General features: G+C 46.2%; 6 non-coding genes and 1 pseudogene across 6 annotated transcripts; all 7 read right to left on the reverse strand.

Annotated features, from left to right (window-relative positions):
• Positions 1-1,074: 1,074 nt before the first annotated feature.
• On the reverse strand, positions 1,075-1,260 carry LOC130334372 (U2 spliceosomal RNA). The gene has a single exon (XR_008876192.1). It is a non-coding gene; the product is annotated as a U2 spliceosomal RNA (small nuclear RNA).
• Positions 1,261-6,649: 5,389 nt separating this feature from the next.
• LOC130334384 (U2 spliceosomal RNA) lies at positions 6,650-6,867 on the reverse strand (annotated as a pseudogene).
• Positions 6,868-8,967: 2,100 nt separating this feature from the next.
• LOC130334324 (U2 spliceosomal RNA) lies at positions 8,968-9,158 on the reverse strand. Its single transcript, XR_008876148.1, has one exon. It is a non-coding gene; the product is annotated as a U2 spliceosomal RNA (small nuclear RNA).
• Positions 9,159-11,238: 2,080 nt separating this feature from the next.
• LOC130334336 (U2 spliceosomal RNA) lies at positions 11,239-11,429 on the reverse strand. The gene has a single exon (XR_008876160.1). It is a non-coding gene; the product is annotated as a U2 spliceosomal RNA (small nuclear RNA).
• A 2,082-nt stretch (positions 11,430-13,511) lies between these two features.
• LOC130334348 (U2 spliceosomal RNA) lies at positions 13,512-13,702 on the reverse strand. The gene has a single exon (XR_008876171.1). It is a non-coding gene; the product is annotated as a U2 spliceosomal RNA (small nuclear RNA).
• Positions 13,703-15,803: 2,101 nt separating this feature from the next.
• LOC130334361 (U2 spliceosomal RNA) lies at positions 15,804-15,994 on the reverse strand. The gene has a single exon (XR_008876182.1). It is a non-coding gene; the product is annotated as a U2 spliceosomal RNA (small nuclear RNA).
• A 2,093-nt stretch (positions 15,995-18,087) lies between these two features.
• Positions 18,088-18,278, reverse strand: LOC130334373 (U2 spliceosomal RNA). The gene has a single exon (XR_008876193.1). It is a non-coding gene; the product is annotated as a U2 spliceosomal RNA (small nuclear RNA).
• Positions 18,279-18,899: the final 621 nt, after the last annotated feature.

Raw genomic sequence — 18,899 nt, forward strand, 5'->3', positions numbered from 1 at the left:
GCCTCTTTTCTGGGCGTATTATTCTTCTTTTTCTTCTTTTTTTTCGTCTAATGCATACCCCATCAGTGCAGCAATGCTTATTCAATACCGCCAGCAGATGGAGACACTGGGGGATAATTTTCTAAGGATTTATACTGATTTTTCCTGTCTGAATTTGTCGCACAGAAAGTTGCAGGCCAAATATGTGTGACATTTCTGCGACTTTAGCTTCTAGAGCATTTTTACAACATTATACATAGGTGCTGAATACATAAAAAGCGACTGTTCAGCGACAGACAAGTCGCATCGGCTGAAAGTAGGCCAGAATGTCAGTCCATGTTGGAGCAGGTTTAGATACAGTCTAAAGCATAGATCTCAAAGTCTGTGCACAGAATTTAGCAAGGGCCTCGCACCTTCTGATGCATCAGGTAGGTGCACAATAGCATAGCCTAACCCTCTGTACTTTGGTCTATATTGATGCGGGACATAGACAGCCAGCTGATGACCAATCCATTAGTGCAATGGATGGCTGGAAGCATTTGTCTTTGCCTTTGCAATACCACAGAAGCAATGCATGGTCAATGTACAGCAATGACACACCTGTGTGAACAGCCAGGAGACCCCCCCCCCCCATGTTATGTTACATAGTTACATAGTTAGTACGGTCGAAAAAAGACATATGTCCATCACGTTCAACCAGGGAATTAAGGGGTAGGGGTGTGGCGCGATATTGGGGAAGGGATGAGATTTTATATTTCTTCATAAGCATTAATCTTATTTTGTCAATTAGGAACATTCAGCACCCACCCGCTATCAAGGCAGCTGCCTATCATGTCATGCCCTACCTGCACAGGTGTGCTGGCTACTCAAATGATCCAATTAAGGAGGCCATTTAGTCAGCAGCAGCAGAAGTCCTGTGCCTGGACGCTCCAACAGGGGCCAGACACAAGCAGAAGCAGAAGCAGCAGAAGCAGCAGCAGCACCACCTTTTGTTTTTTGGCTGCAGCAGCAGCAAGGCCCACAGGGCTGGCTAGCTGGCTAGCCAGCAAGCAGGTAGCAATGAAAGTAGGAATCTTTCTTTTTAACCCTGTAAGGGGGTGGTGCACTGTACCCGAAGATACTGCCATATCGGGTCAATGCATAGGGCGACGGAAGCAAGCTTCGAAATCGGCCCCCGTTCTCAAAAATCCATTTAATATATGGTCCCCAGATAGGGGACGTATCAGATATTAAACTGATAAGAACAGATAAGGTTTCAACAAAATTTTATTGAATAAATAAGAAACCATACAAAATTTAAAATGCAAAATAATAAAAGGTTCACAAAAGTTTTAAAATACAAATAATAAAACCAGTAATAAAAGGAGAAAAAATAAAAATGGCAGGATAAAACATTATACAAATGTCATAAAAACTGATTATATTGTTATTTCGTTCCATAGAGGCAGACACCACATGGATGCTGCCTCGCTGGCCCCCAACTGTTTCTTGTCTCTTAGGTAATAGATGTACATCTCACTCAGGGCCAGCTTTATACAGTTTTTAACATCAATAAAATCATGTTTAAAAAGTAAGATGTTCCTAACTTTCCAGATGGCATTTTTAAAACAATTAATAATCATCCAGCAGATCATCTGCTGTTTAAAATTGGGGCAGTTAAAAAGACCGTAAAAGACACATTCGTGATTAAAATCTTTTAGGCCGCAGGCCCACTTCAAAAGTGGGCCTACCTTCCTCCAAAGCTCCCGTGCAAAAGGGCAGTTCCAAAATATGTGCAGCACCGTTTCGTCCACTCCGCAGCCATCTCTCGGGCACTTGGCTCTCGCCACCAGTCCTCGCCTGTGCTGGAACTCACGAGTAGGGAGGCACTGGTGGACGATTGCCCAGGCAAGATCCCTGTGTACATTCGCCAGAAACTTCCCGTACACGTTCCGCCATACCTTTTTGGATCTTGCCTGTGTGAAATTGGACACTGCCAGGGTAACCTCACTCCGCCTGAGGACCTTTGATACCTTTCTCTGGTCCCCCAGTATGTCAGGCTCCAAATCTTGGAGACCTAGGAGCCTGACTGTCTTTTCCAACACCACATAATGTTTTGGGGGACACAGAAGCACCGGAGCGTTCAGAGGGATGCGCAACCATCTTTTAAAAACCATGCCCGCAGCGTACCTTAAAAAGCAGCTAAAAATGCCATCGGATTTAATAATTTTAAAACAGAAACAGAAATACTTTATGTAAAAGAAAGTAAAAAGGTTAGGAACATCTTTCCCGCCATTATCTTTACTTTTGTACATAAAATCACGCTTTAATTTCTCCATTTTTGAACCCCATAAAAAAGTAAAAACAATTCTAGTTACTTTTTTAATGTATAAAATAGATGGAGGAAATACCATGGCAATGTATAGCATAATAGGGAGTAAAACCATCTTTATTATTAAAATCTTCCCCTCCATGGTAAGGTTTCTAAGATTCCACATTAAAATCTTCTTCTCCATCTTAGCTATAGCTGAATCCCAGTTAGGGCTCCCATCATTGACCTGGTTAAAAACAATACCTAAAACTTTAATTTGATCCTGTTGCATTGTAACTCCTGGGGTGATGGATGAATCCCAGGAGCCAATATAAAAACAGTCACATTTATCTGTGTTTAGCTTAAAACCAGAGACCTCGCAGAAATAGCTGGTGTTCCTCAATGCCCCCCTCATGGATGGAGAGTCCGGGCACAGTATGGTGACATCATCCATGTACCCCAACACCTTTAGATGGGTCCCTCCTCCACCAGGTATCGGTACGCCTCTTACTACCCGGTCTTTTCTGAGGAGGGCCATCAGTGGTTCGATTGCGCAAATAAAAAGGAGTGGGGACAGGGGGCAGCCCTGTTTGACACCTGATAAAAGAGGAACACCGCTGGTTAAAAAGCCATTAACAGAGACTTGACTAAAACAGGATCGGTATAAAAGCATGATTCGGCTTAAAATCGTTTCAGGCACTGCCATCTTTTTAAGAACTAAAAACAGGTATTCATGGGAGACCCTATCAAAGGCTTTTTCAAAGTCTAAGGATAAAATTGCTACAGTTTGATTTCTATCCTTAAAATACCATAAAACATCTCTTAAAATATTTAGGGATTCAGCTATAGACCTTCCAGGTACCCCACAAACCTGATTTGGGTGAATTAATTTATGAATAAAAGGTTTAAAACGGACAGCTAATAACTTGGCTAAAACTTTATAATCGACATTTAAAAGTGTGATGGGGCGCCAATTTTTTAGCATATCCTTTTCACCCTTTTTAAAAAGTAATGATACAATCCCCCTCCTCCAGGAAGGGGGAAGTTCATTAACAATAAAAGTTTCTTTATACAATAAAACCATATCATCCTTTAAAATATCCCAAAAAGCTAAATAAAATTCGATGGGTAAACCATCTTCCCCAGGGGCCTTCCCACTAGAAAAACTTTTAAAAACAAATAAAAGTTCATCTAAGTTAAGATCACGGGATAAAACCTCCTGGTCTAAAACATCTAGCTTAAAATCAAGGGAATTAAGAACATGTTCTAAAAAGGATGGATTAAGATCTTTCTTATTAAAAAGAAGCTGGTAGAAGTTAAAAACTGCATCTAACATGCCTTTTGGAGTGGATTCACCCTCAAGGTTTTGGATGATATCCCTCCTATTCATCACTTTTTTAAAAAAGAAACGGGAACATTTCTCGCCCTCCTCCAGGTGCTGCACATGTGAGTTAAAAATGATTTGTTTCCCTTTCTTTTCTATGGCATGTTTTATTTCAGTTTTAAGGTTTAAAATATCATTTTCTACATCCATACCAGCTTCTTTCAATTTAAAAAGTACATTTAAACGCATGTTAAGAACATAAAACCACTGTTTTTCCATTTTTGCCTTCTTCTTACCTGCTTTGATAAAAAAAAATCTGATTTTAGATTTGGTGCCCTCCCACCAGTGCAGCATAGGCTCATGGGGTTTTCTTTGTGATTGCCAGCATTGGTAGGTCCGCACAAACTCCTCTTTTATCTCAGGGTCCTCTAGGAGTGTGGTGTTTAATCTCCAGAGGCCCCTTTTTGCTTTTTGCTCCCCCTCTAGCTCCAGGCCCACCAAGAGGAGCTTATGATCAGAGAAGATATTCTGCTCGAGCGTGCATTTCAGGGGTTTAAAAGCTCTAGAGGAAAAAATAAAATCGATTCTGGAGCTCACTCTTCCATTGGACCATGTGGCGCCCGGGTCCTCCGGCAAGAGATCCTTCCAGCAATCTTTCAAATTAAAATCATCAATAAAATTTTTAAGCAGGTAAGAAGTGCGGTCTTTACGATTAATATCCCCACCCTGCCGGTGTTCCCCATCACGTATGCAGTTAAAATCACCTCCCACCAGCAGGGGGGAAGACCCAACACAAAACAGTGGTAAAATTTCAAATAGTTCTGCCCGCTCCTGTTTATCAGGAGGGGCATACACATTTAAAACACGAATTAAAAGTCCATTAAAATATAGATGAATTAAAAGAGCTCTGCCAGGCACAATCTCAGTTACTGTATGAATAGAAAAGGACTGGCCTCGGCAGAGCAGCCCAACACCCACAGAACGACAGTCATTTGCACCGGACCATATGGATGGGCCCAGCTTCCAGTCTTCTTTTAAGTCTTTATAGTCCATTTTACTAGGGATTCCACATTCTTGTAGCAGGCAAAGGTCAAAGTCACATGTCTCTAGATAAGAAAATAAAGCAGCCCTGCGATCAGGGCTCTTTAAGGACCTCACATTGAGTGAGGCAATTTTTACAGGGATAGGCATAGTTTATGGAGAGTCCGTGCTTGGAGAATCAAAGTCAATAATAAGCTGCGTACCGTCATCCCCCGCCTGCGGGGTCATCAGCTCCTTGATGTTCTGAGGGTCGGAGCTTGAGATCGATGATGCCCCGACCCTGAGCTCGCTCTCGTCCGAACTACGGCACGCCGCTTTCCTTTGAATGTCTTCCTCTTCTTCTTCTCTTTGTCTTTTAAATGTCACACTGCTGTCCATATCCTCTGTGTTGCTCTCACTCGATGTAATCTCTGGCCCCCGGCTGATGGATCTGCGTCTTCTTTCATCTTTTGACGACTGGAACTGCTGCACAGGGGCCTGTGAGGCCTCTTTTCCGGAACCTTTGCCGCTACCTTGGGAAGTTTTCATCGCTTGTTCCCCAGCAAGCGTTGCTGAGGACTGTTGCTCCAACTTCCCCATCGATCGACGATGGCCAGTTTTACCCACCGGGTCCACTGCTGGCGGGGCAGCAAACCCTGGTTTGGCGCCACTTGTCTTCTTGGCCCTGTCCTGTATAGGCGGAGTAACAGGACCGGGCTCAGACCTGGCCACCTGGCTCCCCTTCCGGCGGGCTTTCACCGGGGCCTCTTCGTCCGGAGCAGGGCGACCCTGGGCCAAGCCAGTACCTGGCTTATGCTGCAATTTTGGGTCCACCTCTGCCCCCACCGAGGCCCGTCGGCTGCCACCCGCCACAGGTGAGCCCCCTTCAGAAGTTTTGGCGGGCTCTTGAGCCAGGTAGGAAGTCGATCGACGTCTTTCAATTTCCCGGGCAGTAAACTCGATCACCCGCCCGGGCTTCGTGGAATCCCCATGGCCTCCCCCTAGCACTACCACCGGTGGGCCCCCCGATGGAGCACCAGAGGTCTTGGGCCTGGACCCATCAGTACCTGCCATCTGGGGTTTGGGCATCTTAAAAAAGGACGTCTTTTGTCCTGTCCCCTCTTTGGGTGGGCCCAGCCTTGACCCACCCATCGTAGTTTTTGCTTTATGGGGACAGGAATTAAAATCATGATTTTCCTCTCCGCAGAGGTTGCACCTTATCGTATGGCTACATCTTGAGGCTATGTGACCTTCTTGGCCACACCTATTGCAGCGAATCACACGCTCCGCGCCGCAGGTCTCCTGGGTGTGGCCAAACCTCAAGCAATTTCGGCAATACATAGGCATTTGAGGATAGAACAGGAAGCCCCGAACTCTCCCGATGGCAAAATTTGGGGGCGGATGGCAAAGACCCCCAATACCACCGGGATCCTTACGGAGCTTGACCCAGAACTTCCTCTTGCCGTTCCAGAACCGCACGGAGTTCAAGATTTTGTTTGCGAATCGCACCTCTTCGCAGTATCGTCGAAGAAAAGTGGCTATATCCTCCGTGGTCGCATGAGGGCTGTGCATAGCCACCACCAACGGTATATGTTCCTCACCATAGAGGAACTGGAACGAAAGACCGTCGAGTCGATCGTCCCTCTGGTCCGCACCAGACAAGGTTGCATAGATGTTATCGCAACACGCCGTGGCCGTGAAGGTGACGGTATACAGGCCACGGCTTTCCTGGTCATTTAGACACAGGATGTCCTCCCTATTGAGGCGGAAGTAGTCAAGAAGAATCACCTCCGCAATGAAGCGGAGGTTCTTCAACTGACGATGGCTCTCCGACACCTCTATGCGGATGGTATTTCGCATCGACATTTCCCCAGAGGGGAAAGCCCAGGAGAACGGCATCTTCCACACCCAGGGACTAAGCCCCTTCCCCAATAGCAGCAGGGGCTCGGAATCCCGCTATAAAAGCGGAACCCTTACCCAAGGCAGAGGTCGGGGGTACCCTAGGTGCTTCCGAAGCTACAGGTAACGCTCAACGTACCGAAAATGCCTTCTGAGACACAAGGTCCCAGAGACAGGGGGATCGCAACCCGTTGTCTGTGGACTAAGCCCGCTCCCCAATAGCAGCAAGGGGGTGAAGTCCCTCCGTAAGGAGAGACAATCCCCCAAGGCCGAGAAGCGGGGTACCACAGACACCTTCCGACCAGACCAAATGCAGATACTACACTTGATCTTAGCCAAAAGGCCGAGAAGCGATAACCGTGAAAGGGGCGGGCCCAACAAGGTCCCCTTCATGGGCACTATCACTGCTTGCTGTCAGGGAGGCTGCCAGACAATTTTCCATGCACACTCTGGGCTGGGGGGCAGTCAACCACCAGTACACACAGCAGAACCTAAACCCATACCATTATTGCTAAGCAGCAAGACAGGGGCCCATTGCACTCCCACGGGGCCTTTTTAAATGCAATCCATAACCCGGATTTGCCAGGAACCCTTCTTACTCCTCCTACTTGCATGTGACACTGGGCTTAGGATCTGCATAGGAAACACACACACAAGCACACACCTACCTTTGTTGCCTGCAGATGCCTCCTTGGCTGTCCCCAAACGGTATCAAACCAACACCCACGGGAAGCTGTAAGCATAGAGGACATGCCTGCACCCCATTGGACTTACCTGTGTGGGTTAAATCCGGGTTATTTGACAACCTATGGCGGTGATGGTTCTGCTCAGGCAGAGCAGTGCTGATGCTCCTCATAAAGCTGTCGCTGCTGTGAAGGTTCTAGGTGACATCACAAATCCCTTTGGTTACATACACAACAAAGCTGGGTTGTTGTTGTTTACACTCTGCAAGGCCTGTGGAAGTGAGTGACATCATAGCACTGTAGTTCTGAGGGTTCAAGATGGATGCAACAATCTCCTGTTGCTTCTATGAAGGCCGTAATAGACGACATCACCAAACAGCTCCATAGTCACATACACAGCAAAGGAGAGATGTTGTTTACACCTAGTGATGTCAGTGGTATTGAGTGACATCACAGCACAGTGCTAAGGCTCCTGGGCCTGGACACAGCAGCGGCTGCAATATCTCAACGGAGAATACGTTTATATCTATATGTGTGTGTGCGCATATATATATATATATATATATATATATATATATATATATATATATATATATATATTTCTCCGCCGAAATCACTTTTAAACCCATTTCCACCTTTTTTTCCCTTCTCTTCCTCTTACTTTTTTTTCACGTTTTTTTACGTTTTTCTCCTTTTCGCCTCTTTTCTGGGCGTATTATTCTTCTTTTTCTTCTTTTTTTTCGTCTAATGCATACCCCATCAGTGCAGCAATGCTTATTCAATACCGCCAGCAGATGGAGACACTGGGGGATAATTTTCTAAGGATTTATACTGATTTTTCCTGTCTGAATTTGTCGCACAGAAAGTTGCAGGCCAAATATGTGTGACATTTCTGCGACTTTAGCTTCTAGAGCATTTTTACAACATTATACATAGGTGCTGAATACATAAAAAGCGACTGTTCAGCGACAGACAAGTCGCATCGGCTGAAAGTAGGCCAGAATGTCAGTCCATGTTGGAGCAGGTTTAGATACAGTCTAAAGCATAGATCTCAAAGTCTGTGCACAGAATTTAGCAAGGGCCTCGCACCTTCTGATGCATCAGGTAGGTGCACAATAGCATAGCCTAACCCTCTGTACTTTGGTCTATATTGATGCGGGACATAGACAGCCAGCTGATGACCAATCCATTAGTGCAATGGATGGCTGGAAGCATTTGTCTTTGCCTTTGCAATACCACAGAAGCAATGCATGGTCAATGTACAGCAATGACACACCTGTGTGAACAGCCAGGAGACCCCCCCCCCCCCATGTTATGTTACATAGTTACATAGTTAGTACGGTCGAAAAAAGACATATGTCCATCACGTTCAACCAGGGAATTAAGGGGTAGGGGTGTGGCGCGATATTGGGGAAGGGATGAGATTTTATATTTCTTCATAAGCATTAATCTTATTTTGTCAATTAGGAACATTCAGCACCCACCCGCTATCAAGGCAGCTGCCTATCATGTCATGCCCTACCTGCACAGGTGTGCTGGCTACTCAAATGATCCAATTAAGGAGGCCATTTAGTCAGCAGCAGCAGAAGTCCTGTGCCTGGACGCTCCAACAGGGGCCAGACACAAGCAGAAGCAGAAGCAGCAGAAGCAGCAGCAGCACCACCTTTTGTTTTTTGGCTGCAGCAGCAGCAAGGCCCACAGGGCTGGCTAGCTGGCTAGCCAGCAAGCAGGTAGCAATGAAAGTAGGAATCTTTCTTTTTAACCCTGTAAGGGGGTGGTGCACTGTACCCGAAGATACTGCCATATCGGGTCAATGCATAGGGCGACGGAAGCAAGCTTCGAAATCGGCCCCCGTTCTCAAAAATCCATTTAATATATGGTCCCCAGATAGGGGACGTATCAGATATTAAACTGATAAGAACAGATACTACACTTGATCTTAGCCAAAAGGCCGAGAAGCGATAACCGTGAAAGGGGCGGGCCCAACAAGGTCCCCTTCATGGGCACTATCACTGCTTGCTGTCAGGGAGGCTGCCAGACAATTTTCCATGCACACTCTGGGCTGGGGGGCAGTCAACCACCAGTACACACAGCAGAACCTAAACCCATACCATTATTGCTAAGCAGCAAGACAGGGGCCCATTGCACTCCCACGGGGCCTTTTTAAATGCAATCCATAACCCGGATTTGCCAGGAACCCTTCTTACTCCTCCTACTTGCATGTGACACTGGGCTTAGGATCTGCATAGGAAACACACACACAAGCACACACCTACCTTTGTTGCCTGCAGATGCCTCCTTGGCTGTCCCCAAACGGTATCAAACCAACACCCACGGGAAGCTGTAAGCATAGAGGACATGCCTGCACCCCATTGGACTTACCTGTGTGGGTTAAATCCGGGTTATTTGACAACCTATGGCGGTGATGGTTCTGCTCAGGCAGAGCAGTGCTGATGCTCCTCATAAAGCTGTCGCTGCTGTGAAGGTTCTAGGTGACATCACAAATCCCTTTGGTTACATACACAACAAAGCTGGGTTGTTGTTGTTTACACTCTGCAAGGCCTGTGGAAGTGAGTGACATCATAGCACTGTAGTTCTGAGGGTTCAAGATGGATGCAACAATCTCCTGTTGCTTCTATGAAGGCCGTAATAGACGACATCACCAAACAGCTCCATAGTCACATACACAGCAAAGGAGAGATGTTGTTTACACCTAGTGATGTCAGTGGTATTGAGTGACATCACAGCACAGTGCTAAGGCTCCTGGGCCTGGACACAGCAGCGGCTGCAATATCTCAACGGAGAATACGTTTATATCTATATGTGTGTGTGCGCATATATATATATATATATATATATATATATATATATATTTCTCCGCCGAAATCACTTTTAAACCCATTTCCACCTTTTTTTCCCTTCTCTTCCTCTTACTTTTTTTTCACGTTTTTTTACGTTTTTCTCCTTTTCGCCTCTTTTCTGGGCGTATTATTCTTCTTTTTCTTCTTTTTTTTCGTCTAATGCATACCCCATCAGTGCAGCAATGCTTATTCAATACCGCCAGCAGATGGAGACACTGGGGGATAATTTTCTAAGGATTTATACTGATTTTTCCTGTCTGAATTTGTCGCACAGAAAGTTGCAGGCCAAATATGTGTGACATTTCTGCGACTTTAGCTTCTAGAGCATTTTTACAACATTATACATAGGTGCTGAATACATAAAAAGCGACTGTTCAGCGACAGACAAGTCGCATCGGCTGAAAGTAGGCCAGAATGTCAGTCCATGTTGGAGCAGGTTTAGATACAGTCTAAAGCATAGATCTCAAAGTCTGTGCACAGAATTTAGCAAGGGCCTCGCACCTTCTGATGCATCAGGTAGGTGCACAATAGCATAGCCTAACCCTCTGTACTTTGGTCTATATTGATGCGGGACATAGACAGCCAGCTGATGACCAATCCATTAGTGCAATGGATGGCTGGAAGCATTTGTCTTTGCCTTTGCAATACCACAGAAGCAATGCATGGTCAATGTACAGCAATGACACACCTGTGTGAACAGCCAGGAGACCCCCCCCCCCATGTTATGTTACATAGTTACATAGTTAGTACGGTCGAAAAAAGACATATGTCCATCACGTTCAACCAGGGAATTAAGGGGTAGGGGTGTGGCGCGATATTGGGGAAGGGATGAGATTTTATATTTCTTCATAAGCATTAATCTTATTTTGTCAATTAGGAACATTCAGCACCCACCCGCTATCAAGGCAGCTGCCTATCATGTCATGCCCTACCTGCACAGGTGTGCTGGCTACTCAAATGATCCAATTAAGGAGGCCATTTAGTCAGCAGCAGCAGAAGTCCTGTGCCTGGACGCTCCAACAGGGGCCAGACACAAGCAGAAGCAGAAGCAGCAGAAGCAGCAGCAGCACCACCTTTTGTTTTTTGGCTGCAGCAGCAGCAAGGCCCACAGGGCTGGCTAGCTGGCTAGCCAGCAAGCAGGTAGCAATGAAAGTAGGAATCTTTCTTTTTAACCCTGTAAGGGGGTGGTGCACTGTACCCGAAGATACTGCCATATCGGGTCAATGCATAGGGCGACGGAAGCAAGCTTCGAAATCGGCCCCCGTTCTCAAAAATCCATTTAATATATGGTCCCCAGATAGGGGACGTATCAGATATTAAACTGATAAGAACAGATACTACACTTGATCTTAGCCAAAAGGCCGAGAAGCGATAACCGTGAAAGGGGCGGGCCCAACAAGGTCCCCTTCATGGGCACTATCACTGCTTGCTGTCAGGGAGGCTGCCAGACAATTTTCCATGCACACTCTGGGCTGGGGGGCAGTCAACCACCAGTACACACAGCAGAACCTAAACCCATACCATTATTGCTAAGCAGCAAGACAGGGGCCCATTGCACTCCCACGGGGCCTTTTTAAATGCAATCCATAACCCGGATTTGCCAGGAACCCTTCTTACTCCTCCTACTTGCATGTGACACTGGGCTTAGGATCTGCATAGGAAACACACACACAAGCACACACCTACCTTTGTTGCCTGCAGATGCCTCCTTGGCTGTCCCCAAACGGTATCAAACCAACACCCACGGGAAGCTGTAAGCATAGAGGACATGCCTGCACCCCATTGGACTTACCTGTGTGGGTTAAATCCGGGTTATTTGACAACCTATGGCGGTGATGGTTCTGCTCAGGCAGAGCAGTGCTGATGCTCCTCATAAAGCTGTCGCTGCTGTGAAGGTTCTAGGTGACATCACAAATCCCTTTGGTTACATACACAACAAAGCTGGGTTGTTGTTGTTTACACTCTGCAAGGCCTGTGGAAGTGAGTGACATCATAGCACTGTAGTTCTGAGGGTTCAAGATGGATGCAACAATCTCCTGTTGCTTCTATGAAGGCCGTAATAGACGACATCACCAAACAGCTCCATAGTCACATACACAGCAAAGGAGAGATGTTGTTTACACCTAGTGATGTCAGTGGTATTGAGTGACATCACAGCACAGTGCTAAGGCTCCTGGGCCTGGACACAGCAGCGGCTGCAATATCTCAACGGAGAATACGTTTATATCTATATGTGTGTGTGCGCATATATATATATATATATATATATATATATATATATATATTTCTCCGCCGAAATCACTTTTAAACCCATTTCCACCTTTTTTTCCCTTCTCTTCCTCTTACTTTTTTTTCACGTTTTTTTACGTTTTTCTCCTTTTCGCCTCTTTTCTGGGCGTATTATTCTTCTTTTTCTTCTTTTTTTTCGTCTAATGCATACCCCATCAGTGCAGCAATGCTTATTCAATACCGCCAGCAGATGGAGACACTGGGGGATAATTTTCTAAGGATTTATACTGATTTTTCCTGTCTGAATTTGTCGCACAGAAAGTTGCAGGCCAAATATGTGTGACATTTCTGCGACTTTAGCTTCTAGAGCATTTTTACAACATTATACATAGGTGCTGAATACATAAAAAGCGACTGTTCAGCGACAGACAAGTCGCATCGGCTGAAAGTAGGCCAGAATGTCAGTCCATGTTGGAGCAGGTTTAGATACAGTCTAAAGCATAGATCTCAAAGTCTGTGCACAGAATTTAGCAAGGGCCTCGCACCTTCTGATGCATCAGGTAGGTGCACAATAGCATAGCCTAACCCTCTGTACTTTGGTCTATATTGATGCGGGACATAGACAGCCAGCTGATGACCAATCCATTAGTGCAATGGATGGCTGGAAGCATTTGTCTTCCTTTGCAATACCACAGAAGCAATGCATGGTCAATGTACAGCAATGACACACCTGTGTGAACAGCCAGGAGACCCCCCCCCCCCCATGTTATGTTACATAGTTACATAGTTAGTACGGTCGAAAAAAGACATATGTCCATCACGTTCAACCAGGGAATTAAGGGGTAGGGGTGTGGCGCGATATTGGGGAAGGGATGAGATTTTATATTTCTTCATAAGCATTAATCTTATTTTGTCAATTAGGAACATTCAGCACCCACCCGCTATCAAGGCAGCTGCCTATCATGTCATGCCCTACCTGCACAGGTGTGCTGGCTACTCAAATGATCCAATTAAGGAGGCCATTTAGTCAGCAGCAGCAGAAGTCCTGTGCCTGGACGCTCCAACAGGGGCCAGACACAAGCAGAAGCAGAAGCAGCAGAAGCAGCAGCAGCACCACCTTTTGTTTTTTGGCTGCAGCAGCAGCAAGGCCCACAGGGCTGGCTAGCTGGCTAGCCAGCAAGCAGGTAGCAATGAAAGTAGGAATCTTTCTTTTTAACCCTGTAAGGGGGTGGTGCACTGTACCCGAAGATACTGCCATATCGGGTCAATGCATAGGGCGACGGAAGCAAGCTTCGAAATCGGCCCCCGTTCTCAAAAATCCATTTAATATATGGTCCCCAGATAGGGGACGTATCAGATATTAAACTGATAAGAACAGATACTACACTTGATCTTAGCCAAAAGGCCGAGAAGCGATAACCGTGAAAGGGGCGGGCCCAACAAGGTCCCCTTCATGGGCACTATCACTGCTTGCTGTCAGGGAGGCTGCCAGACAATTTTCCATGCACACTCTGGGCTGGGGGGCAGTCAACCACCAGTACACACAGCAGAACCTAAACCCATACCATTATTGCTAAGCAGCAAGACAGGGGCCCATTGCACTCCCACGGGGCCTTTTTAAATGCAATCCATAACCCGGATTTGCCAGGAACCCTTCTTACTCCTCCTACTTGCATGTGACACTGGGCTTAGGATCTGCATAGGAAACACACACACAAGCACACACCTACCTTTGTTGCCTGCAGATGCCTCCTTGGCTGTCCCCAAACGGTATCAAACCAACACCCACGGGAAGCTGTAAGCATAGAGGACATGCCTGCACCCCATTGGACTTACCTGTGTGGGTTAAATCCGGGTTATTTGACAACCTATGGCGGTGATGGTTCTGCTCAGGCAGAGCAGTGCTGATGCTCCTCATAAAGCTGTCGCTGCTGTGAAGGTTCTAGGTGACATCACAAATCCCTTTGGTTACATACACAACAAAGCTGGGTTGTTGTTGTTTACACTCTGCAAGGCCTGTGGAAGTGAGTGACATCATAGCACTGTAGTTCTGAGGGTTCAAGATGGATGCAACAATCTCCTGTTGCTTCTATGAAGGCCGTAATAGACGACATCACCAAACAGCTCCATAGTCACATACACAGCAAAGGAGAGATGTTGTTTACACCTAGTGATGTCAGTGGTATTGAGTGACATCACAGCACAGTGCTAAGGCTCCTGGGCCTGGACACAGCAGCGGCTGCAATATCTCAACGGAGAATACGTTTATATCTATATGTGTGTGTGCGCATATATATATATATATATATATATATATATATATATATATATATATATATATTTCTCCGCCGAAATCACTTTTAAACCCATTTCCACCTTTTTTTCCCTTCTCTTCCTCTTACTTTTTTTTCACGTTTTTTTAAGTTTTTCTCCTTTTCGCCTCTTTTCTGGGCGTATTATTCTTCTTTTTCTTCTTTTTTTTCGTCTAATGCATACCCCATCAGTGCAGCAATGCTTATTCAATACCGCCAGCAGATGGAGACACTGGGGGATAATTTTCTAAGGATTTATACTGATTTTTCCTGTCTGAATTTGTCGCACAGAAAGTTGCAGGCCAAATATGTGTGACATTTCTGCGACTTTAGCTTCTAGAGCATTTTTACAACATTATACATAGGTGCTGAATACATAAAAAGCGACTGTTCAGCGACAGACAAGTCGCATCGGCTGAAAGTAGGCCAGAATGTCAGTCCATGTTGGAGCAGGTTTAGATACAGTCTAAAGCATAGATCTCAAAGTCTGTGCACAGAATTTAGCAAGGGCCTCGCACCTTCTGATGCATCAGGTAGGTGCACAATAGCATAGCCTAACCCTCTGTACTTTGGTCTATATTGATGCGGGACATAGACAGCCAGCTGATGACCAATCCATTAGTGCAATGGATGGCTGGAAGCATTTGTCTTTGCCTTTGCAATACCACAGAAGCAATGCATGGTCAATGTACAGCAATGACACACCTGTGTGAACAGCCAGGAGACCCCCCCCCCCCCCCCCCATGTTATGTTACATAGTTACATAGTTAGTACGGTCGAAAAAAGACATATGTCCATCACGTTCAACCAGGGAATTAAGGGGTAGGGGTGTGGCGCGATATTGGGGAAGGGATGAGATTTTATATTTCTTCATAAGCATTAATCTTATTTTGTCAATTAGGAACATTCAGCACCCACCCGCTATCAAGGCAGCTGCCTATCATGTCATGCCCTACCTGCACAGGTGTGCTGGCTACTCAAATGATCCAATTAAGGAGGCCATTTAGTCAGCAGCAGCAGAAGTCCTGTGCCTGGACGCTCCAACAGGGGCCAGACACAAGCAGAAGCAGAAGCAGCAGAAGCAGCAGCAGCACCACCTTTTGTTTTTTGGCTGCAGCAGCAGCAAGGCCCACAGGGCTGGCTAGCTGGCTAGCCAGCAAGCAGGTAGCAATGAAAGTAGGAATCTTTCTTTTTAACCCTGTAAGGGGGTGGTGCACTGTACCCGAAGATACTGCCATATCGGGTCAATGCATAGGGCGACGGAAGCAAGCTTCGAAATCGGCCCCCGTTCTCAAAAATCCATTTAATATATGGTCCCCAGATAGGGGACGTATCAGATATTAAACTGATAAGAACAGATACTACACTTGATCTTAGCCAAAAGGCCGAGAAGCGATAACCGTGAAAGGGGCGGGCCCAACAAGGTCCCCTTCATGGGCACTATCACTGCTTGCTGTCAGGGAGGCTGCCAGACAATTTTCCATGCACACTCTGGGCTGGGGGGCAGTCAACCACCAGTACACACAGCAGAACCTAAACCCATACCATTATTGCTAAGCAGCAAGACAGGGGCCCATTGCACTCCCACGGGGCCTTTTTAAATGCAATCCATAACCCGGATTTGCCAGGAACCCTTCTTACTCCTCCTACTTGCATGTGACACTGGGCTTAGGATCTGCATAGGAAACACACACACAAGCACACACCTACCTTTGTTGCCTGCAGATGCCTCCTTGGCTGTCCCCAAACGGTATCAAACCAACACCCACGGGAAGCTGTAAGCATAGAGGACATGCCTGCACCCCATTGGACTTACCTGTGTGGGTTAAATCCGGGTTATTTGACAACCTATGGCGGTGATGGTTCTGCTCAGGCAGAGCAGTGCTGATGCTCCTCATAAAGCTGTCGCTGCTGTGAAGGTTCTAGGTGACATCACAAATCCCTTTGGTTACATACACAACAAAGCTGGGTTGTTGTTGTTTACACTCTGCAAGGCCTGTGGAAGTGAGTGACATCATAGCACTGTAGTTCTGAGGGTTCAAGATGGATGCAACAATCTCCTGTTGCTTCTATGAAGGCCGTAATAGACGACATCACCAAACAGCTCCATAGTCACATACACAGCAAAGGAGAGATGTTGTTTACACCTAGTGATGTCAGTGGTATTGAGTGACATCACAGCACAGTGCTAAGGCTCCTGGGCCTGGACACAGCAGCGGCTGCAATATCTCAACGGAGAATACGTTTATATCTATATGTGTGTGTGCGCATATATATATATATATATATATATATATATATATATATATATATATTTCTCCGCCGAAATCACTTTTAAACCCATTTCCACCTTTTTTTCCCTTCTCTTCCTCTTACTTTTTTTTCACGTTTTTTTACGTTTTTCTCCTTTTCGCCTCTTTTCTGGGCGTATTATTCTTCTTTTTCTTCTTTTTTTTCGTCTAATGCATACCCCATCAGTGCAGCAATGCTTATTCAATACCGCCAGCAGATGGAGACACTGGGGGATAATTTTCTAAGGATTTATACTGATTTTTCCTGTCTGAATTTGTCGCACAGAAAGTTGCAGGCCAAATATGTGTGACATTTCTGCGACTTTAGCTTCTAGAGCATTTTTACAACATTATACATAGGTGCTGAATACATAAAAAGCGACTGTTCAGCGACAGACAAGTCGCATCGGCTGAAAGTAGGCCAGAATGTCAGTCCATGTTGGAGCAGGTTTAGATACAGTCTAAAGCATAGATCTCAAAGTCTGTGCACAGAATTTAGCAAGGGCCTCGCACCTTCTGATGCATCAGGTAGGTGCACAATAGCATAGCCTAACCCTCTGTACTTTGGTCTATATTGATGCGGGACATAGACAGCCAGCTGATGACCAATCCATTAGTGCAATGGATGGCTGGAAGCATTTGTCTTTGCCTTTGCAATACCACAGAAGCAATGCATGGTCAATGTACAGCAATGACACACCTGTGTGAACAGCCAGGAGACCCCCCCCCCCCCCCCATGTTATGTTACATAGTTACATAGTTAGTACGGTCGAAAAAAGACATATGTCCATCACGTTCAACCAGGGAATTAAGGGGTAGGGGTGTGGCGCGATATTGGGGAAGGGATGAGATTTTATATTTCTTCATAAGCATTAATCTTATTTTGTCAATTAGGAACATTCAGCACCCACCCGCTATCAAGGCAGCTGCCTATCATGTCATGCCCTACCTGCACAGGTGTGCTGGCTACTCAAATGATCCAATTAAGGAGGCCATTTAGTCAGCAGCAGCAGAAGTCCTGTGCCTGGACGCTCCAACAGGGGCCAGACACAAGCAGAAGCAGAAGCAGCAGAAGCAGCAGCAGCACCACCTTTTGTTTTTTGGCTGCAGCAGCAGCAAGGCCCACAGGGCTGGCTAGCTGGCTAGCCAGCAAGCAGGTAGCAATGAAAGTAGGAATCTTTCTTTTTAACCCTGTAAGGGGGTGGTGCACTGTACCCGAAGATACTGCCATATCGGGTCAATGCATAGGGCGACGGAAGCAAGCTTCGAAATCGGCCCCCGTTCTCAAAAATCCATTTAATATATGGTCCCCAGATAGGGGACGTATCAGATATTAAACTGATAAGAACAGATACTACACTTGATCTTAGCCAAAAGGCCGAGAAGCGATAACCGTGAAAGGGGCGGGCCCAACAAGGTCCCCTTCATGGGCACTATCACTGCTTGCTGTCAGGGAGGCTGCCAGACAATTTTCCATGCACACTCTGGGCTGGGGGGCAGTCAACCACCAGTACACACAGCAGAACCTAAACCCATACCATTATTGCTAAGCAGCAAGACAGGGGCCCATTGCACTCCCACGGGGCCTTTTTAAATGCAATCCATAACCCGGATTTGCCAGGAACCCTTCTTACTCCTCCTACTTGCATGTGACACTGGGCTTAGGATCTGCATAGGAAACACACACACAAGCACACACCTACCTTTGTTGCCTGCAGATGCCTCCTTGGCTGTCCCCAAACGGTATCAAACCAACACCCACGGGAAGCTGTAAGCATAGAGGACATGCCTGCACCCCATTGGACTTACCTGTGTGGGTTAAATCCGGGTTATTTGACAACCTATGGCGGTGATGGTTCTGCTCAGGCAGAGCAGTGCTGATGCTCCTCATAAAGCTGTCGCTGCTGTGAAGGTTCTAGGTGACATCACAAATCCCTTTGGTTACATACACAACAAAGCTGGGTTGTTGTTGTTTACACTCTGCAAGGCCTGTGGAAGTGAGTGACATCAT

Source organism: Hyla sarda, unplaced genomic scaffold, assembly GCF_029499605.1.
Source record: "Hyla sarda isolate aHylSar1 unplaced genomic scaffold, aHylSar1.hap1 scaffold_432, whole genome shotgun sequence".
Classification (NCBI taxonomy): domain Eukaryota; kingdom Metazoa; phylum Chordata; class Amphibia; order Anura; family Hylidae; genus Hyla; species Hyla sarda.